Genomic DNA, 23,157 nt, shown 5'->3' on the forward strand with positions numbered 1-23,157 from the left:
TTGAATCTTTTATCTTTTGTGGGGGGACAATATGTATACATCAACTAGTGATTTATTATTGTTTATTTCTTTTCTTTGAAAGTATGTACTATTTCTGCCCATTTTCTATTTTGCTTTTTCTTTAATAAAAAATGAAAAGAAAATTGGTGTATTATTGATAACAGTACTCATAAACTTTTCATTAGTGTAGAATCACAATACTTTCATGTTCATTACTATTTTAGTAACTTTGGTCTGTTTTTCTTGGTTAATCTAGGTAAGTTTCCTCATCCGCTCTGGCTGTGCTAGGGATCAAACCCAAGGCTTGCATGTGCTAGGCAAATATTCTACCACTAAATTGTGCCCCAGTTCCTAGAAAAAGGCTTAGATGTTTTCAAAGAACCAAATTTTGGACTGATGATTCTAGTTTTCTATTCTTTGTTTCATTTATCTCTACTCTAAGCTTTATTATTTCTTTCCTTTTGCTAGTTTTAGATTTTTTTTTAAATTTTCTTTTCTTTTTTTTTTTTTTTTCCTACTTCCTTAAGAGTAAAATTAGGTTGTGGATTTGCAATACTTTTTGTTTTCCTAATGTAAGCATTTATAGCTATAGGTAGGTTTCCCTGTAACTTGATTCCTACAAGCTATTCATATTGTTTTTTCACTTTTTTTTGAAATTGTTTTCTATTTCTCTTATGATTTCTTTGGCGATGTAAGACTGTGTTGTTTAATTTCCCCCAGTTTGTGGACTCACCAGTTTCACTTCTGTTACTGTTTTCTAACTTCATCTTGTTAAGTTGGACAAGATACTTTGTGTGATATCCAGCCTTCTTTGTGGCCTACTGTCTAGCTTGTCCCAGGAAATGTCCCATGTATGGATGAGAAGAATGGATTTGCTACTGTGTTCTGCACTTGTCTATGAGATATACGTGGTTAACTGTGTTTAGCCCTATTTCCTGACTTCTGTTTACTAGTCTATTACCAAGAGTAGAGTAATAGCCATAAACTGTTTTTCTATTCTTTATTTCATTTATCTTTTTCTGTGGTCTAATTCTCTTTTTAATTCTGTTACTTTGTACTATAAATATTTTGATGGCCTGTCATTATACGTTTATGATTTTTAGACCTTATTTTGCATGAAATATTAGTACAACTTTTTGTTGCATTAAATATTAATATGTTTTTGTCTTGTGCAATCTTTCTGATTCAAAGTCTGTTCTCTCTGATATTATCACTCCAGCTCTGTTGGTTTCCATTTGCAAGGCATATCCTTTTCTATTCTTTTACGTGGAAGCTATTTGTGTCCTGGGATTTGAAGTAAGGTTCTTCTAGACAGAATATAGTTGAATCATTTAAAAATTTATTCTGTCAATTGTGTCATTTGATTGGAAAATTTAACCCATTTAAATTTAAGGTAATTAACGACAAGGGACATTTACTGTTGTCATTTTGTTGTTTCTATATTCCTTATAATATTTCTTGCATTACTTTTTAAAATTTAGTTGACTTTTTTTTTTTTTAATTGGTACTGGGGATTGAACTCACGATCCCCTGCTTGCAAGGCAGGTGCTTATGCCGCTGAGCTAAATCCCCAGCCCCATTTAGTTGACTTTTTGTAAGACATTTAAGCTCTTTTTTCATTCCCAATTGTGTATAGTCCATAGCTGTTTTCTCTGTAGTTACCATGGGATTATTTTTAATACTCTAAAGCTGTAGTCTAATTTGAATGCATACCAGCTAGACCTCAACAACATAACAAAACGGTGCTCCTTTAATAAATCTGTCCCCATCATTTATCAGAAAACGACACCTTTATACTCTGTGAGTCCCAAAACATAAACAATTTGCAGAAATGCATTGTAGAGTTCCAGCTTTTTGGACTAATAATTTTAAATGTCATAGTTTCAAGCTAGGGATGATGGTACACACGTGTAACCCCAGCACTCTGGAAGGCTGAGCAAGAGAAACACAAGTTCCAGTCTAGCCTGGGCAATTTAGCAAGACCCTGTCTCAAAATAAAAATTGTACAAAAAGGAACTGGGCCATTGGGCATGGTGGCACCTGTAATCCCAGCTGTATGCCTGTAATCCCAGCACTCAGGAGGCTGCTGTGAGTTCAAGCTCAGCCTGGGCTACAAAGTGAATTCAATGCAAGCCTGAACTACATAATGAAACGCAGCCTCAAAAACACAATGGTAAATAAATTAAATTAAACAAAATAGGACTGGGGATATATTTCAGTATGAAAGTGTTAAGGCTCTGGGTTTCTTCCTCAGTACTGGGGAAAAAGAAGATGGACTACAGAGTTACAACCAATTATCACAGTTAATAAAAGCATTTATAAATGATGATATGCACTGTTTACCTCGCTGAAATGTTTATTAATTCATAAGGCTTTGAGTTATACTCGAAATTCCCTTCTCTTCACCTTGCAGGGCCCCTGGAGCATGTCTTGCAATGAACTCTTTCATTATTTATCTGTGAATATCTGTAACTGCCCTCATTTAAGGGCAGTTTTGATGGGTATGGGTTCCTTGTTTGCTTTTTGTTTTTTTTTCCTTTAACCACTTTGAAAATGTCAACCCGTGACATTTTCTGCTTCTCAGAACTGGTGCCTTTTTGGGGACATGTGTAGTCATGTTCTAATTTCCACTGTATGCAGTTGTTTTTTATGTTCTCATCTTTACTGTGTGACTCCCAAAGGAAGAATGAGAAAAAAGAAAAAAACATCAAGATGGAGAAAAGGGTGGTGGCCTTGAGATCCCTGGAAGCTGCAGCTCCAGGAGCCCAAGGGACTTGCAAGAGGGTGAAAGGGGCGATCACAGTGGCTGCCGGGCTCTGTACTCTGAGATCAGAGGCAGCAAGCAGAGCTGCCTGCAGGCCAGTGCTGGCCCCTATGTGCTGCATTTGGGTTACTCTGGGGACACAGGAACAGCTGTCTGGGGGCTGGATGGAGCTACTACTGTGCTCAGTGATGAAATTGACCAAATTAACCCTAATTTACTACCCGAGCCTCACTCTGGATGTTGTAAGCCTTCAGTGACCTCCCGAATTCCAAAACAGTTGCGTCAGGGAGATCGTGTGGGTGTGACTGCTGCCCACATGGGGAACAGCTTCTTGGTGCTTCTTATGCTGCATCTCCTTGGGATCCTCTAACATACTCAAATTTAACAGATGTCTGCTGACCAGCCAGGTTATTTATAATTTTCCACTATTTTATACAATAAAAATTCATTTAAGAGACCACTGCATACGTGCACAAAGGTTTCTGTGGGTAGAGTTCTAGAAGCAGAATCGCTTAACATTATTAGAGATGGATAAGATGACCTGAGCAGTCTATCATTTTACATTCCTAATTACATGTGAAAGACCTTCATTCATTCATCCATTCACTCAGCAGGACACACCTATAGCTCACGATGGTCACTTGTGGTGGGAAAGGCATGTGACATATCTTTTTTTTTTTAAAGTCCCTTTCCAGGGCATCCCACCCATCTCTTGGGTTGTCTTCTCATATGCAAAAGATCTATTTCCTATTATCTTTTATTTTGTTCTTTATTTATGATTTAGTTTCTTATATGAGAGGAATCATGTAATATCTAAGCTTTTGTGTCTATTTTATTTCATTTCACATTATGGTTTCCAAGGGGATTCATTTTCTTTTTTCTTTTTTTGCCTTTTTCCTTTTTTATCGGTGCCAGGGATTGAACTCACGACTGCCTGTTGCAAGGCAGGCGCTTATGCTGCTGAGCTAAATCCCCAGCCCCTGGCATTCATTTTTTTATAAATGACTAAAATTTATCCTTCTTTATGGCACAATAGTATGCCATTGTGCATAAATGCCACACTTTCTTAACCCATATATCTGTATATGGATTGCAGGACAGGTCACTTCCATGTTGTGCCAGTATAAACACAGGTGTACATGTATCACTATAATGTATCTTTGACTCTTTGGGGAAGATATCTAGAAGAGGCATATTTGGGTTGAATGAAACTTCCTGTTTTAGTTTGTTTGGGATCTCCATATTGAGCTCTATAATGGTTGCACTAGTTTATGCTCCTTACCCACACTGTATAAGGCCCCCCAAAGTCTTGCCATGACTTGTTATCTGATTTCTTGACCACAGCCATTCTTTTTTTTTAAATTTTATTTAAAGAAAGACTAAACAAAACAGAAAATAGGTGGAAATAATACATATGTTCAGAGAAAAAAACAGTAAGAAATCACTAGTTGATGTGTACATACTGTCGCTTTACAAATAGTTGTTCAAGGTACAAAAATGGAACATGTGAAGTGGGGATTCAAACAATGAGATTGCAAACAGTTCTGTTCAACTGTCTAACAAAAACTTAGTAACATGGTTGTCAATCCTATACACTTAAACATACATGCAGTTATCCATATCTTCAATTATGTTGAGATTGAATAAACCCAAGCAGGCTAATCTCACTCTAAACAAAGAATAATTACTGTTGCTGGGTTTCACATTATGACACTCCAGGATCAGCACTGGGTATTTCAGTGTCTCTTTTTCTTCAAAGTATCTGTTCATTTCATCATGTGTCATAAGATCAGTTCTCATAAACTGTTTATAGATTCTACACATGCATGAGTCTTAACATGTATTTCTATCCTTTCTATATTAGAGAAACAAAACAAAGCAAGGCAAAACAAAACATATTCCTATAAACCCATGAAATGAAATTTTGACAATGTGCAATGTATGTATAAAAAAAAAAGAAATAAACATATAAGACCATTGTACAAAGAGTTCTACCATGGTTCCTGTGTTGTCTCTTGTTATCTCCAATAGAATTGGCTATATCATCAGACATAGTATAATTGAATATATCTATACGTAATAGTAATAATAAAAACACAACTTTGTATATAGTATAGAACTTCAAAAACCAGCAGTTATCAAACCAGAATGTGTATCGTAGAGTCTTGTCATCTTTAGTGTAGTTGCCTATATTCTCAGACTTGATACTATCAATCATACCAGTTTTGAATAAAATTTTCTCTGCCTCATTTCTGTTATGCTCTTTTTTCGCCATCAGTTGTCTGCTCAGCTTCTTCATTGTTTTCTGCTCCATTCATTAAGGCCTCTTCACCACTGTTTCTGGAATCCTAGTACTTTTCTCTCTCTAGAATGCCTTGCAGTATTCTCTGTAGAGTTGGATTGGTGGTTGCAAATTTCCCAAGTTCCTCTTTGTTTTGGAAGCATCTTGTTTCTCCATTAATTTCTAGAGATAGTTTAGCAGGGTGTAACAATCTGGGATGGAGGTTATTTTCTTTCAGGGCTTGGAATATTTTGCTCCAGGTTCTTCTTGACTTGATGGTTTGTGTTGAGAAGTCTGCTGTTATCCTGATGGGCCTACCTCTATAGGTTATCTGTTTCTTGTCTCTAACAGCTTTTAATATTCTGTTCTTATACTGAATTTCTGGGATCTTGATTATTATATGCCTGGGTGTAGCTCTGTTTTGGTTGTAGGTGGCTGGAGTTCTGTATGCCTTATGTATCAGAATATCATTCCCTTTTCCTATGTTTGGGAAGTTTTCCTTGACTATTTCTGTGAATAACCTTTGTTTGTACCCCTGCTTTTTCATTCACATTCTTTATTCTCAAGTTATAGATCCTTTTGTCGTCTTCTAGCCTTTGTATTGTTACTGCTTGTTTCTCTGTGATTTTTAAAAAGTTTTCCCTTTCATACTCCCACATTGCAAAATTGTCTTCCAATTTGGATAATCTATCCTTAGTTTCTTTCAAGTTGATTTGCCATCTTTCCATAGAATTTTTAATTTCCTGGTGATCTCTTTGATCTGCTTCATGTATTCTATATTTTTTTAATATTCTTCATCAAATGGTTCTCTCCTTTGTTTGAGTTCCTCCCTTATTCCATCTGTGTCTGCTTGAGGAGTGCTTAGTATCTCTTTTATTAATCTTCTTATATCTTGCTTTATTTGGCTAAATATTTCATTTTTGAACTCATCTATGAGTTCCAGAATATATCTCTTTATGTACACTGGCATTGTGTCTGATATTGCATGTTTGCTGCTCTCATTCTCCTTTGTATTTACCTGTCCTGGGTCAATGTTCTCAGGGTTAGGCCTTGGTGACTTTTTATTTTTGCTTCCTCTTCCCATCTTTTTTGCTTCTTCCAGGAGGCCCCAGTTTCTTTCTTTGTTGGTTACAATTCTTCTGAAGCATGCTGGCTAGATGACCCTTCACACTGCTGTGTGCTAGTGAGTTGCAGACAATGACAGCGTATGTTCGTCCCTTCCCTCCGGATCAAACTGCTGTGGCCTGCACTATATTATTTTGCTCTGCCTCCCTTGTGGATCAGTCAAACTTGTGATTCTTCACTGGGATAGTGTGGTTAGTGTGCACCATGCTGTAGGGACTTGATTTCAGATAACCTGTTGGGTCTCAGCCAGGTCATGTGACTCAGGCCTAACTCACTCCACCAATCCCATTTGGGAAGGGAACAACTGATTGAAGTCACTGCTGCCTCTTATACTTGCCAGTCCTGCCCGATCCCAGAATGTCATCTGTTGGAGCCCCTCTATTTATGGAATGGCTCCATTCCTGTCACTCACCACAGATGGATGTAGGCACCCTGCCAACTCAGCTCTCCTTTCGGCTCACCAATCCTTAACTCAATGTAACTGTGCCTCCAGTGAGTCAAAGCAGCAGGAACTCGAACCACTTGGCAAGTTGTTGCGGGACCTTGGCAAGTCATGGCGGGACCTTGGATGGTCGGCAAGTTGCCTTAATTTCTTCTTGGGATGAGAGAATTCATCTCCTCTGTTTGGGGCTTCCCATTCTGTATTATGTTGAATTCTAAGTTGACTATCTCAGGGAGCCTCTGTGGCCAGTTGTTATCTATCTGCCATCTTTGCTCCTCCCCGCCAGCCATTCTTTCTATGATGGAGTCTTGGTATTGTTTTGACTTGCCTTTCTCAAGAGATGTGGAACCTTTTTTCCATGTATTTATTAACCACTTGTATTTCTTCTTCTGAGAAGAGCTTGCTCATTTTTGATTGGCTCTTTTTTTGGAGGTGGGCCTAATTTTTGAGATTTTCATATATTTTGGAGACAAGTTCTCTGAGGAAGAGGTAGAAGAAAATTCTTTTTCTATTCTTTAGGTGGTATCTTCACTCTGTTGGTTTTTCCTTGTCTATACAGAAATTTTTAATTTGATATGGGCTTATTTGTTAATTCTTCATATTATTTCATGCACCACCAGCTTCTATTCAGTGAAGTCTTTGCCTACAGCCATGTCTTTAAGATGTTAACCTATTTTGTACTCCAGTAGATTGTTTTAATATTTAGATCTGTAATCCATTTTAATTTCAGCTTAGTATGTAGTGGATAACCATCTTCCCAGCACAATTTGTGAAGGAGGCTATCTTTCATTCAGGGTATGTTTTTGGCCCCTGAAGAAGTTGAATGTGTATGGAGTTGTTTCTGCAACCTTGATTCTTTTCCACTAAATTATTATTACTTTCCCCAATACCATGCTGTATTTTTAATTACCATTGCTTTGTGGTGTAACCTGAAGTTCAGGATTATGATGCCTCCTGCTTTGTTCTTTGTGTCCAAGATTCCTTTTGCTATTATTGTAGGCCTTTTCCAATTTCATATGAATTTTAGGTTGTTTTGTCTAGTTCAGTGAGCAATGCTATTGGTATTTTGATTGAGATTAAATTTGTATTTCAATTTTGGAAGCAGATCCAGTTTATATTGGTTCTGCCTACAGGAATAGGGGATATTGTTCCATACTGCTGTCCTCTTTGATTTCCTTTTTCAGACTACTACAGTTTTCTCTGTAGAGGTCTTTCACTTCTTTAGATTAATTTCCAAGCACTGTATTTAATTTTTTTGGGTGCTATTATAACTGGTACTGTTACCCTGATTTTTTTTTCTTGGCTCTTTCTTGATGAGTTTATTATTAGTATTCAGGAATGGTATTGACTTTCATGTGTTAATTTTGTATTCAGCTATGTGGAGCATTCATACTTTCTAAAATTTTCTTAATCTCATCTATTTTTTTGTCTGTATCTACTCTAGAGTTACTAAGCATGGTTATCATTATGGGCACCATCTCCGTAGTTTTCTGAGAAATTATTTTGATTTGATTTTTTTCCAGAGCCTCATTCAGTTTGTTTTTACCACTCCAGAGAGGCCCGGTGGTGGTTTTTGGATTGTCCCACCTCACTGTCCCCTGGGTTTGCCTCTGGTAAATTGAATATCTGGGGCTGCATCTTGTTTGAGTGCCTTCTCATCTTCTTTTTTTTTTTTTTTTAGTTTAATTTCTGGGGTGATGCCTATAAATTACCTGTGATGGACTGTGTAATGCTAATGTTAGAACCCTTAGGGAATGACTACTTCTCCGTAGTATCTTCCAAGTGTAGCTGGTTTTTGGGTTTTGCATCTGTTACAAGATCCCACATCTTCATTTTGTTGAGGATGAGAAGTTGGTGCCTGCTTGGCCCAGCCACTGGTTCTTCGGCACAGTGCCACAGTATTTTCTATAACCCTTTGTTAACTTCAGTCATGGAATACCATGAAGAACGGCTGTTTAGAAAAATCATGCCACTTTTAGCTAAAGTGGTACTTTGTTAACTTCAGTCATGGAATACCATGAAGAACGGCTGTTTAGAAAAATTATGCCACTTTTAGCTAAAGTGGTACCATCAGTAACAACAACAGCATCAAACACAGCCTACAAAATTACAAACTTAGGTAACCATTACTCTGCCTTCTTTAACTATGAACTAGATTTGTGGTTACATAAAATCTAAAAGCAGAAAACTACATGCAGCATGTAAGTCCTTAATGCGTCAATTTTACCCTCAGTGGTTAAAATTTAGAAGGGGTTAGGGAGAAAATAAGAGAAGTAGAAGAGGAGGAGATTAGAAATAAGTTTGGAGGACAAAGAGGGATCACTCAAACTTTGGGAAACTGGTGTAGAAGATTGGAGGGAAACACAGAAGGAAGAGATAAAAAGAACAGAACAGAACAACCACCACAAAGAGGCTAGAAACCATATTCACACTCATATAAAAACAAGATCAAGCAATAGAAAAAAAACCAAACCAAACCACCACCACTACCACAATAACAAAAAAATGAGAGAGGCAGGGAGAAAGAGATTGACTCCCAGATCTGTCTCTTGTCACTGGCAGACAGTGTGGGGAGACAGTCTTCATTCGTGCTGATCTGTCCCAGCAAGCCAGCAGTAGCTTTTTGGCACGGCAGTAGATAACCTCAATGAGCCTGCACCTTCTGGTCAGAATCAGACTCACTTGGTCTGTAGCTGTCAGTGCACCTTTCATAGGCCTGAGCCCAGCTGGAGCCACCAGATGGAGCCTGCAGCGGCTGAGTTCTGAGGTCAGGCCATCCCTCTCTCCAAAGGGGATCCTGGTCAATGGCCCCCAGCCAATTAGCTCCCTCCCCTGCAGGAGAGCTGAGCCCTCCACACTCACCACCAGCCAGGGAAGTCCTTCATACCCATTACTCCGCTCCACTGCTGTATTTCTCTGGAGAGGCCTCTGGGGTCACCAGCAGATACTGTGGGAACTGCTCCCTGTGTGCAGTGAGTCCTGTCTCAGGGAGAAGGTGCCTCCTTCTTTGTTGAAATTTCTGCCTTCACTCTCTGTGGGCTTCAATTCATGTTTCAGATTCTCCTTGTCTTCCTCACATTGCTATATTTCAGCCTCAGAAAGGCTGTTTCTCTGCTGCTTACCACTCCGCCATTTTAGTGGTCCCCCAAGTCTCTTTTGACAGTGATTTCTGGTTTTAATTATATGTATGGGATAATTTCAATTCTTTTGCATTTATTTACCATGCTTTATGAGCTAGGATGTAGTCTATACTGGGGAGAGTACCAAGTACTGCTGAGAAGAATGTATGTTCTGTTGTTGGATGGAACAGTCTATATATCTATTTCAAAGGTTTGGTTTAACTCTGACATTCATTAGTTGATTTTTTTCATCTAGCTGATCTACCTCTGGCAGTAGGGCTATTAAGGACCTCAATTATAATTGTGTTGGTATTTATGTTATTTTTATTGTGTCCAGTACCACTAGTTTTAGGGAGCTGGGTGCACTTCTGTTCGGGGCATATAAGTTAATTGTCTCTTCCTATTGAATTGTGCCCTTAGTGAATTGCTTGCCTCTTCTGATGAGTTTTAAATTGAAAGTCTCTTTATCTGAAATTATGAATACTCTTCTTTTTTTTTCTAGATTTCTGTTGATGGCTCATTAAGGTTCTTATTTTAGAACTCTTAAAATTTTCTTCTGTTCGTTTCTATAACTTAGAAATCTTGCCAAACAGCCTTGTTGTATACAATGGACTATGGTCTTATTAAATTTTGTGGCTTCAGTACTACCCATACACGTTCTGAGAGGAGAGGTTTTTTTTTTTTGTTTGTTTGTTTTTTTTTTTTTTTGAGAGATCTTACATATCTGGCGTAGGTTTCCCTTTTGATAACAAGACCAATTGTACTTTGTCCCAGTGTCTTTAGGCATTTCAGGAAATGTTATCCTATAATGTAGTTGCTTATGTTATGAACCTGGTTTTCATGTAGTTGATATGTCTTCCTCTCTTTTTCTCTATATACAACTACATTTTAAATTCTGTTGATTTTACCACTTAATCATATATTGAATTTCCTCCACCTGGGTAATGACATCTCTCTTCTTTGAATACCACGAGAGCCTTTAAATAATGCCTCGCTTCCAGACTTCCATTTGTGTCTAAAGCCACATTATGGCAAACATGAGCTTTCTGAAATGCAATCCCAGTTACCTTCTTCCTCTATAGCCTTTGTGTAAAACCTCCAACTGTCAGTGTCATTTCCAAGGTCTGTCCCATCAAGTCTCACAATCAGATCTGATCCCCAGAGGACGAGGAGGAAGCGTGATGATAGCCAGCATGCGACACCAGTCATAAAATACCAAAATAAACGAGTGTCTGAGGGAGGAAGATCATCTGCGTTGAATGTTGCCAAGTGTTTCTCTGACTCTCTACCACTTACAGATCTGTGTTCTCCTTCGTATTTCCAAAATAGCCCGCATCTGTCCAATCACAGAAATGATTGTTTTTTGTTTTGTTCAGTAGTGCTGGGATTGAATCCTAGACACTGAATCCATGATGCCAGACAGGCTAAGCACACCCTCTCCCACTGGGCTACGCCCCAGATGGATCCTGTTTGTCTGACATCTTAGTAGAGAATATCGACATTAATGAACTGTAAGGGCTATGCATTTTTATATATTTCAGCAAGGAGCTCAAGGGGTGCTCTAAGAATTTGCTGGATGACTTAATTGCCAATAAACATGTAAGTCTTCAATGAATTTGTGCACCATTTGGGGGGAATGGAGACTGCCGTTCATAATAGAAAGCAGGGTGAGATGAGATGATACAGTACTGTACTTGGTGTGCTGAGGATATCACCTCTTGTAAGAGATGATAGTTAGTGAAGCAACAGAAGAAAAGCACAGGCTATCAGAAAATGGAAGCTTAAGGTTTTAGAAGAACAACACTTATTTCCCTTTTTTCTTTTTTTAAATTTTTGTGGTGTTGGGATCTGAACACAGGACCTTATGCATGCTAAGCAAATGTTCCACTTCTAAGCTACACACCAAACCCTCGATTGCTCTTAATCTGGTTGATTTTTTGTTAAAGATAGATGCACACATTTGTGGCTATGTGCACAAATGCTTCAATTCTTCACTCTAGCAGAAAAATGCAAGGTATAAATAAGTACTGTATTATCAAATACTATTATTTGTACATTAGTTATCTTAACAGTGTTGTGATGATGAGTTTTAATTTCCTAGCAATTTCTAAATTTTCTCTTCTGCTATCATTTGAAGGAAAAGCTTTAGTTTCACTCTTTTTAAGACCAGAGTTTCATTTGGAAAAGATGAGAAAAGAAATTAATTATAAACCTCACAGTGATGGAGGTGTAGTAGCTCCGCAGGAGTTATAGTTTAGCCTGTAGGTGGGGCTTTGGAAGCTGATTAGAATATAAAGGCTTACAGCCCACTGGAAGGTTGGGGCTGGAAGGGCGGGTGACGGGGGCGGGGCATGACCCGGAAGGATTTATCTCCCGCCCCTGAGCCTCCCCTCATTCTTCCTTCCTAGATGCCAAGGATGCAGGTTTTCTCCTCCTCAGCCCTTTGTACTATTCCATTCTGCCTTAGACTGCTAACTGTGGGCTCAAAACTGTACAAACTGTGAGCCAAAATAAACCTCTTTTCCTTTAAGTTGGAAGCATTGGGTATTTTGCCCCAGTGACCAGGAAAGTGACCAAGACAGGGTAAGGCGTATGATTGGATGCACAAGGTGCTAGGTTTGATCCCTGGGATTCTTTATTCGAAAAGAAAAGAAAAGGGGGATAAAAAGGGTGAGGAGAGGGAGAGAAAACGAGAAAATTTCCTTTATATATCCTTAAAAATAAAAGCACATCATAGGAATTGCAGTCGATATAAATCTTTCCTTTTTCTGGGCCCAAAAACATTCTAAGGGAACGAAACAGATGACATCACCCACCAGTAATGAGGAAAAACTTAGGCTGCACACAAACGCATCAAGCTCTGATGTACTGAGCTTCCAGTGAACATCTCTTTATTTCCCCTCAGTGATGGATCACATTGGTTGCCAAAGTCATCTTTTTCATTAAATAACTTTGTAAATGTTGTGGTCACTGTTTTATGGCCTTCGCTTTTAGACAGTGTATCAGTGGAAAAGAATCCCATTCCCAACAAACATTCAGACTACCATATGTATCATCCTTCGACCAACTCACACTCAGCGCGGGTTTCAGGGGCTGCGGGAAAATACAGGGAAAAGAATTCTGGAGGACGTGGCTGCCTGCTTTCCAAAGTAAGAATACCGCACCCTCAGGCACCAGAGAGAAACAACCTAAGAAATCTCTCAGGATCTTAAAGCTCAGAAGACTGAGTCCCAGAAGTGGAACGTGGCTCGCACAGGGATTACCCAGTCCAGGCCTGACCTTGCTGGCAGCAGTCTGTCCCCAGGTTCCTCTGCAGGCACTGAGCAATCTGGTTTTCATCTGAATCCTAGGAGGCTTGGGCGCATGGGGCCTGGACAGTGCCGGAGTGGGAATCTGTTAGCGTGCCCTTCCGTGTCCGCTGGGGAAGAAAGTGCTCATCACTGCATCCACCTCCAGGGGCACAGGCAAAGGAAATCAGACTGGCCTGGCTTCCTCCTTGGTGCTCCCGCTTACCAGCAAGACAGGCAGTTTAATTCCATGAGGCTCTCATTTCCTCAGTTAGCTTGTGTGACTCTTCAGTTTGCCTTTGTAAACTGGAGGACAGCTTGCACGTGGCTGGGCTGAAGACTGTCCTGAGTTACTACATACAGTGCACAGCGCGGAGCCAGGCACGTGGCCCCCAGAGGGCCTTCCATGCTGGCCCACAGCAGGCACCTGGGCAAAGTCCAAGCCAAGGCAACCGAACACAAGCCAGCGAATTGATTATCAAGCTTAGGAACAGTTTAGAACTTGAGACAGATCCTGTAACCCTGAGCATGTGCAGAAGCATGGCTAAGGGAGGCCGTCATTTATGGGTAAGGAATGAGCAGGTCACGGGGGAGATGGAAGGGGAGGTGGCCAACAGGAGCTCTGAGGACACCGCAATGAAAATGGATGGCAGGCAGAGGAGCAGGTGCAGTCACTGTGAAGTCCTGATAAGGAAGGAAGGGAACGCACATTTCCAAGGACAGGGCAACCCACTAGAAAACATTAAGGGGAAAAGGCTCACTTGATGTGTTTTGAGAATGATTTTCCTAGAGCTATAAATGTAGCAGTACTGCAGGAGAATAAAGAATAAATAGGAGTGGAGATATTTCCTGTAGATTACTTTTTCAAGAAATCAAGCAGAGAATGGGGGAAAAATAGGTGGAATTTGAGGTCAAGCAAACAAGATGTAGAAACATTACGGTTCTGTAGACTGCCATGCTTCCGACTTGAGGGTGCTACCAGGCTGTGCTATGAGCCCCCCTTCCCCCCCCCCCCAGGACCTAAGGCAATCTCTCCGGATAGTGTAGTCAGCACAAGATTAGGAGTTCAGGTTTGGATTGTGAGTCCAGAAGGACAGGCACATAAGAAGTGTGGATTCATACCCAAGGCCAGGCTGGCAAACATTGTAACCTAAATGCCAAACGACTTATTCCCAAGTTACCTACCTTTTAACATTCACTAGTGATCACTGCTGTCATGGATAAGTTCATGAGGATATTTACTTTAGTTATCGTAACTGCCCACTAAACTTACAAGGCTGAGCAAGAAAACAATTCGCCTCCCTTCCTGGTATGTGGCCCTGGCATGAGCCAGGAAGAGAAGCAGTCAGCGTCTCCCATGAGCCTACCAGCACTCGTGGGCTGAGAATCAAACATCCCATCCCCTCACCCCCACCCCATTAGCACCTGGGGGCAGAGGTCTGAGCATCTCTTTGCAATGTAGCAAATATGGGGGATTTCCTTCTATCTTCTGTTTAAAGGTAAATGTTATTTTCATTGTTTTGCTTTGTTCTGATTGTTTTGCTCTATTCAGTATTCTCTTTTGATTGGTTTTATAATGTTCTGTTTTTGGTTTGATTTTGGTACACCTGATTGAATGGACAACTACTGTGAAGCTAATGAGATATACTATGGTACCTATTACTGTTATCCCAGTATCCTGCTGTAAAGTTCTGTACCAATTTCACTGCATTGTCTCCACTGGCTTTGTTCTGTCTTGCTCTGTTGTATTTTACTACTTCAAAATAAAATTTAAAAAAGAAAAGAGCCCACGAGCTTCTTGAGTTTGTTTGCTTTACCTTTATTTCTTCCAAACTAGATTACTTCAAAATGGTTTCCTTAATTTGTATCATGTTTATGGTACAACTCTCTTACTTCAAGACATCATTTTTTTGGAACCATGCTATCTCTCTGTGAGACTGCCACACTTACCTCCTTACCATTTGACAGTGCTATGTCCCTCAGCCTGCATAATTTTTACCTGAAAACTACAGCTTGCTCTCTGATCACCTCTGGCCCCCAGTCCCAGGTCACACTTAGCCCTGGCCAGGGCTGCCTCTGGCCTGGACTTTGTTCTGACCATGCCCCTCTGCACTAACCCAGGCACCTGCATACCCCGGCACAGCTGGCCCTTCTTGGCTATATGCTGAGTATCAGGCACCCTCTAACTCCCTGCCCAAATGGCTTAATTTCCATCGCTCTTCCAGGCTGCTTCCACATTGCCAGCTGAGCAGTCCTGGACATGGAGTAACCACCCACGCACAGTGAGGAAGGACCCTGGAGGCACAGGGCAGCACGGGGAATGGGTGAGAGAGATGTGCAGTGAACTGCATACTGATTCCTTTCTGAGCCATCCTGACAAATCTAGGGGAGCCCTCAGGAGCTCAGGACTCTAAATCCAAATGTGGGCTTTGAAGTTGCTGTGAGGAAAACTTTTCAGAATCACAGAATGAAACATAATTTATATAACTGCCAGCTGGTTATATAACTCCTATACATGCAGTGCACCGCGTTGCCGCAATGCCTGCTTCCTCTCATGTGGGGAATACTTCCAGCCTCTTCCCTCAATACCACTACAGCAGAGCAGTAAATCCAACCAACGGAAACAAGGAAGTCACTGCTTGACTGGATTATTTCCTCTTATCAAATCTTTGGAGCCCCAAAGATTCAAAATAAAAACTCATTAGAATAAACTTGGTAAAGATGTAGGATACAAAAACCAACATATAAACATAAGTAATTTTATTTATTTTTTTCGGTACTGGGAATTGAACTCATGACCTTACACTTGCCAGGCAGGCACTTGTGCCACTGAGCTAACCCCTGGCCCTAAAATTAGCAATTTTTATAGACTAATGGTAATCTGAAAAGAAATCAAGAAAATAATCCTACTTGAAATCACTTAAAAATCCATGTAAGAATAAATCTTAACACAAAGATCTTGGGTTCAGCACCCAGTGGGGAGGGGTCAGGGAGAAGGAAGATGAGAAGGAAGAGGATGAGGGAAAGATAAAATTGAACTATGAAAGTAACATATCTCTACACTGAAACCTATAAAATATTGATGAACTGGGCAAGGTGGTTCATGCCGATAACCCCAGCACTCCAGAGGCTGAGGCAAAAGGCTTGCTGTGAGTTTGAGGCCAGCTTGGGCTACACAGTGGGTGCAATGCCAGCCTCAACTATGTAGTGAGACCCTGTCTCAAAAAAACTAAACAGAAACAAAAACAAACAAGCAAAAATCTCACCCTGAACTACACAGTGAAACTCTGTCTCAACATCCCCTCAAAAAAATGACAAGTGAAATTAAAGACAACACCAATAAATGGAAAGATATCCCATATCATGAGTTTCTAGAAGAATTAGTATTAAATATGTTTCTACTCTCCAAAGCAATCTACAGATACAAATACATGGAAAGAGATCCCATAATCTATATTTACGGATTAGGAGATATTGGTAAAGTGTTTTTTTTAAAATTTTATTTAAAAGGAAAAAGAGAAAAACACAAAACAAAACAAAGCGGTGTAAGGGTACAAGTAATACAGAACTACAAAAAACAAAAAACAAAAAACAAAAAACAAAAAAATGGTAAGAAATCACCAGTTAATAGATTACATATTATCATCTTAGAGATAGTTGCTCAAATCACAGTATCAAAGCATACAAAGTGGACATTCAAACAGTGAGACTGCAAACAGTTGTGTTCAATTATCCAACCAAAAACATTAATATGGTCAGCTATTTAACACCCCTAAACACACTTGCTGTTGTATCCTTTAGAGTTCTTTTTTTCCCCTCTCTTTCTTACAACAAAATCCACACATTTTGGGTTTTATTACTCCTTAGTTCTTATTACTTTTTTTGGGGGGGAGAAAATAAAGTCAAATATGGCAAAACAAAGCCATCAGTCAAAACTAAGGATAGACATAGCACATGATGTAAAACAGAGTACAAGGTTAGCAACAATGGTTATCAACAATGTTTCTTGTTTCCTTAAAAAGAATTGTCTATCTCATTAGATATTATAAAGTTGAACAAAACAGTAGAGAACAAGACCAATAAAACTTAAGCATTGTAAACATTACAGGACTTCCAAAGGAGACAATAGTCAAACCAGAATGGGCATCTTAGTGAATCTTATTGCCTTCAAAGTAGTTGCCTATACCCTCAAACTTGATACTATCATACAGAATGGAACACAGTCTAATCAGTCAAAACAAGATCGTGGGAGTATTACAGGACTTCAAAACAAGTTCATAGGAAATAAAAAAAGTTACTATTATATGTCCTGCTAATTTTTAAAATTTTTCCCCTTAATTAAAACAAACATAAGAAATAACTAAAAAAATTTTTAATGTATAAGGGAGAGATTGAGATAAAACAGGACATAACAATATAACAATACAGGTCAAAGCATGACTGTTTCAGCAACCTAGTGCTTCACCACCAAATAACCCGACTTAAGAGTAGTTACCATAGTGTCTGTCTTTTTCCTTGAAATATTTGAATAAAACTTCATATACTATAGCTTCAAATATTTCCATATCAAGAAGCCCAGAATAAAGCCTTCCCAATTAATAAGTGAAAACTTTATAAGGCTTCAAGGCCACATAATGGGGAATCATGATTACCACATATTTTTATATATTTGAATCATTACTTACATTAGGGAAACTATTCGGTATTCACACATGCGAGATTGATTTATTTCACTTATGAGTATGGTCTCAAGCTGCGCCCATTTATTGATAAATATTTCAATGTGATCCTTCTTTATAGCTGAGTAATACTCCATTGTATAGAAATACCACAACTTTTTTATCCATGCCTCAGTTGATGGACACTTGGGTTGTTTCCAAGATCTGGCGACTACAAATTGTGCTGCTATAAACATAGGTGCACATATATCACTGTGGTATGATGCTTTCAGTTCTTCTGGGAATATGCCTAGAAGTGGAATAGTTGGAATAAATGGGACTTCCAATCCCAGCTTTTTGAGAAATCTCCAGACTGACCTCCACAAAGGCTGCACCAGTCTACACTTCCTGGTAAAGTGTTTATACTACTCAATGCAATTTCCAGATTCAGTGCAATTTCTATGGAAATTTTAATGCCATTCTTCAAATTAAAGGAAACAATCCTGAAGTTCATATGAAATCAACAGAGACTTGAAATGGCCACAGCACTCTTGAGCAAAAGAACACAGTTGAGTGCATCACATTATATAACCTGAAAATACACTACAAAGCTAAAGCAACAAGAAGAGTATGGTATTGGCTAAAAACAGACACAGAAACATGGAACAGTCCAAAATAAATCCATAAATATGCAGCTAATTTGGACAAAGGTGCCAAAAGCACAATGAAGCAAGGAAGGTCTCAATAAATGATATTGGGAAAATGACATTCACACGCAAAAGAATGAAATTAGACACCTCATACCACATGCAAACATCAACTCAAAGTGTTTTAAAGATTTACATGTAAGAGCCAAAACTAAAACTACCAGAAGAAAACACAAGAAAAAAACTCCAGACATTAGTCTAGGCAATAGTTCTTTTTATATGACTTCAAAAGCATAAGCAAAAAGTAAAAGTGGACAAATGAGATTACATTGAAATAAAAAGGAAAGAATCAGAAGAAAAAGAGATAACTACAGAATGAGAAACACAGTTGCAAACTACATACCTGAAAAAATATGAACAACTCAACACATGTAAGGAACCCAACCTAATAACAAGGAGACAACTTGATGGAAAAATGGGCAGATGACCAGGATAGATATTTCTCTAAAGACACACAAATGACCGAGAGATAAAAAACAAACAAACAAATCTTCATTTAGCACCTCTCATTATCAGGGGAATGCAAACTTAAACCACAGTGAGATAGATGTTACATCACATAGAATGGTGTTGCTGAGGATGTACAGAAAGGGGAAGCCTGGCACACTGTTGACAGGAATGTAATTACCGTAGTCATTATAGGAAATCCTATACAAGTTCTTTGAAAAAGTAAAACTGTAATTAGTTCCAGCGATCCCATCAAGTACATACCCAAAGGAAAGGAAATCAGTACGTCCAGAGATATCTGCACTTCCATGTCTATGGCTGCACTGTTCGTAACAGCCAAGAAATGGACCTGACCTGAGTGTAAAGAAAACATGGTGAGTATACATAATGGAATACTATTCACACATCAGGCAGATAAAACCCTGTTAAACTGTAACAACACAGATGGAACTGTGGCCATCCAGCAAAGTGACCTAAACCAGGCACAGAAAGGTAAGTAAGTCAGTGGTGGAGTGTCCGACTAGCAGGGAATGCTGGGAGACAGGGGGAGAAGGATGAACCGCATGATCTTACACGTAGGTTTGTGGGGTCTGAAACACTGAACTCAAGCTGTGAGCAGAATGCTTGTCGGCAGCTGGCGGGGAGGTGGGGGAGCTGCTAGGTCACAGTGTGTCAGCTGGGCAGAGGACAGCTGGTTAGTGTTTGAGGTGAAGATCTGAAGGACCCAGCTTCCGGACTGTTGGTCTTGCTCTGTGTGTGTGTCCTGGCACTGGTATGATGGCTCTGTATCTCTAGCAGTGTTCCTGCTCCGTATTTCTTAGACAGAAGGCTATTTGTAGGCATCACCAGATTCCCATGATCTTTTTGCCTCATGAAATTTTAAGATGATTTTGAGTGTGTTTTAGCTTTTTAAGTTACTTCATTGTGAAGCTTGGTAGAATCACCCAGTCTGTCAGTTCTAGGTATAGAAAATTAAGATTTTTAAGCCGGGTGTGGTGGCTCACGCCTGTAAGCCCAGCACTTGGGATGCTGAAGCAGAAGGATCGTTGTGAGTTTGAGACCAGCCTGGGCTACAAAGTGAGCTCAAGGCCAGCCTGAACTGCATAGAGATCCTGTCTCAAAAAGACAAAAAAATTTTAAAAAAATAAAATAAAAAGAAAAAAGATTTTTAACTAGGTAGTTAAAAAAGTTTGTGCCCTCTGTGTGATCACCTATTAAAAATGTGAAAATCACTTTTAAAAAAGTGGCCAGAAAATGGACATTTTGTATATTTCTGATGGGAGTATATGTATGATCTTTTTGAAAAGCAATCTGAAATAGGGGGAAGCAGACAAACCACACAAATGTCTACCAGTAGGAGCATGACTGAATAAATCACTGCATACTTCTACATTATGACTCCTCTTAAATGTAAATATTCCAGTGGGAAGGCAGGTTTAACAAGGAAACAAACAGTTGTCACACTTCAGTATGAATGAGTTTAGAAAACTTTTTGAGGAAGGAAGCGTTAGTCCTAAAACAGCCTGTTTATGAGATTGGCCTTATATAAAATGTCCAAAATTCAGCTTTTCCTGCAGAATATCTACAAGGTTATATGACAAGCAGTTGAACACTCAAATAACAGCCAACTCATTGGTATCTCAAACTACAGGGTGAAAATACTGAACAGATGACACGCATGGCGTCTAAAAGAACCACCCCAGAGTTTGAAGCTTCGACATCCTGTTGCATCAGGGCTTGTGTCTTTCTGGTGACCAACAGCAAGCTCTGCAGAGCACTATTAGAACCAAGTCCCAGGACTTGATTATTCCTGCAGTAATAACAGGGGTAGGAGCAAATATCATACCAGCACTTTCCATGTACCAGCACTGTGGTTAAAATAGTTTCTGCACACATTAAACCACACATTTTTAGAGCAATGATCTCAGACACTGTTTTTTTTTCTTTTTGTGGTGGTGGTGGTGCTGGGAATTGAACCTCCTGCACTGAACATGGTAGTTAAATGCTCTACCAGACACATTTCAGGCCATAAATTGGAAAATTTGGTTTCCTGCAACTTTGTTGATCTCAGTATGCCAGTGTTACTATTTTATGCTGTTACTTGAAAAGTTACTTCTTCTGCGTGCTTCTGTTTTTTAAATGTTGTTCTTTCATCTGTTTATATAAAGCTCAAAACATTATAAAAGCAGAATTACAGAACAAATTGCTGCTATAATTCCATCACCTAGAGATGATAACTATTAACAGCTTTTGTTTATTTCTTCCAATTTGATCTCCAGTAAGAAGCTAAAGTATATACATCAAAAGGCAAAGTGTAACGTATGTGTAGCCTTGAAACCTTCTTTATTCTCATAGCCAAGATCCATGCCAGTATTAACAGATACTTCAGTCTCTATAGCTTCATGGTAGCCCCTTGCTCTCTATGGTACAGGACTGCATTAACCCATGGTTACAATGCTTCAAAGTGTTCACCTGGAGCCACGCTTCAGAGCAAGACAACCATTTTCCAGAATGGACGCCTAAAAGTGAAAGGTGGTAAGGGATAGTATAGTCCTTGCTAAGCTGTTCTCAAAGCATACAAGCTTCCTGCTCACTGTCCTGCCTTACCCCACCCCGCCAATACACAATGCCATCAACATCTCCTCCCCCTCCAAAAATAAAAGCAGGGATGTATTTCATACCAGGCCACTACTGTTAGCAGTAGTTGACAAGCCTGACTGTATGTTGAATGTATTAAGATAATTTTAAAAAATCCTGATGCCTATCCTCTGCCCTAAGTTCTGTCCTTAACATTTCACTCTGGCTGTGAAAAAAATAACCTGTTTTAACACACATTTGTTGACTTTTACTGACGCTGAGAGAGTACTTTCTTTTGTATAATGACCGCCGATACTTCCTCGTCTATGAACTGCAGATTTAATGGCTTTGCCCATTTGTGAGCTGAGTTACTCACCTTTTACTTTTTGTCTGGGGTGCCTTTGTGTGTGCTGGGTGGGGGTACTTTTGATTGAACCCTGGGCTTTCACACTGAGATATCCCTAGACCTGCTTTTGTCTTTTACTTTGAGACAGGGTCTTACTAAGATGCCCGGGTAGAGTTAAAGTATTCATACTCTTGTCTCTGTCGCCCAGGGTCCTGGGATTACAGGTCTGCACCACCACACATGGCTTGGCACGACTCTTTGATTGAGAAAAATAAATTCCTTTCAAAAATTTTAAGCAATTTATCCCCTTTTTTGTTTTAGGGTTGATGTTGAACAGGGTGAAGTTACTGTGATCCGGGGCCTATGATTCATTTCTGTGCCTGTCTCACTGACTGCTGAACTCTCACCAGGCCCTTCCATGCCATATGTCCTTGTATTTCATTCCTGGACATTTTCTTAAATTGTTTCTTTATTGATTTACACACTTTTTGGTTTTCTTTTTTTGGAACTCCTGACCAGACATAAACTGAATGTCCTCATCTGGGTCTTTCATTGTATCTTTTCTGTTTTCACTATTAGTTTTTAGGAGGGATCTTAACCTTTATCTCCTAATATGACTGTTGAGTTTCTCATGTGTGTTAAAGTTTTAATCTCCAAAGTTATTGTGGAAGGGTCGGGTGGGGGGTGTCCCGTATACAATGTCAGAATCTTTCCACATGTTTGATCATTCAGAGCTATCTGCTCATGACTAAGAATTCAAAATTAAAATACTAAAAGCTGCAAACCCACAGGTGGAGCTTTCTCTTTCCTTTCTTTCCTTCCTTCCTTCCAGAAGGGGAGGGCGGGAGTAACTGGGGATTGAACTCAACCTTGCGCTTGCCAGGCAGGCACTTATACCTCTCAGCTAAATCCCCAGTTGGAGCTTTCCAAGTTGGTGGTTGGAGCTGGGTTGTATTTGTAGCTAGCTTGGATTATGAACATGGAGCTTCCAGCTCACCAGCCTTGAGGCTCTAATTTGCATGCAAATGTTGAGTGCTCAGGACAAATCAGGGAGACCTCAGTAAGACTAGGGTCCTCTTCCCTTGAGCAGTTTCCTAGCCAAGCTCACTGTTCCCAGCGCTGTGACTTGCAAACCTGAAAGACCCATAGAGTGTACTTTCCCATATATTTTTGGCTGTGGTGGCTTCCTGCATCCACCTTTAGCCTCCAAGGAACTTCTCAAAATTTCCTGTCTTCTGTGAGTACTACTTATTTATTTTGCAGTGATCTTTTACATTAAAAAAGTGTGCTTTTTTGTATTTTTAGAAATGTGCCCCATGTACTTAGCTTATCATCTTAATTTTGTGTACGCAGGTGATTTTAAGATTTTGTGAAAATGTTGCAACACATAAAACCAGACCAGAT

General features: G+C 39.5%; 2 protein-coding genes across 3 annotated transcripts in view; one reads left to right on the plus strand and one right to left on the minus strand.

Moving 5' to 3' along the window:
• Cenpp (centromere protein P) overlaps positions 1-23,157 on the minus strand; it is a 216,905-nt gene that overhangs the window by 37,045 nt on the left and 156,703 nt on the right. The window lies entirely within an intron of this gene.
• Positions 19,063-23,157, plus strand: part of Ecm2 (extracellular matrix protein 2) — a 42,212-nt gene continuing 38,117 nt past the window's right edge. The window contains exon 1 of the mRNA XM_063227337.1: positions 19,063-19,204. The gene's annotated coding sequence lies outside the window, so the exon portion shown is untranslated. The remainder of the gene's footprint in view (positions 19,205-23,157) is intronic.

The sequence above is a fragment of the Cavia porcellus genome, unplaced genomic scaffold (assembly GCF_034190915.1).
Source record: "Cavia porcellus strain 051 isolate PalLab524CR breed Dunkin Hartley unplaced genomic scaffold, mCavPor4.1 scaffold_17, whole genome shotgun sequence".
NCBI classification, from domain to species: domain Eukaryota; kingdom Metazoa; phylum Chordata; class Mammalia; order Rodentia; family Caviidae; genus Cavia; species Cavia porcellus.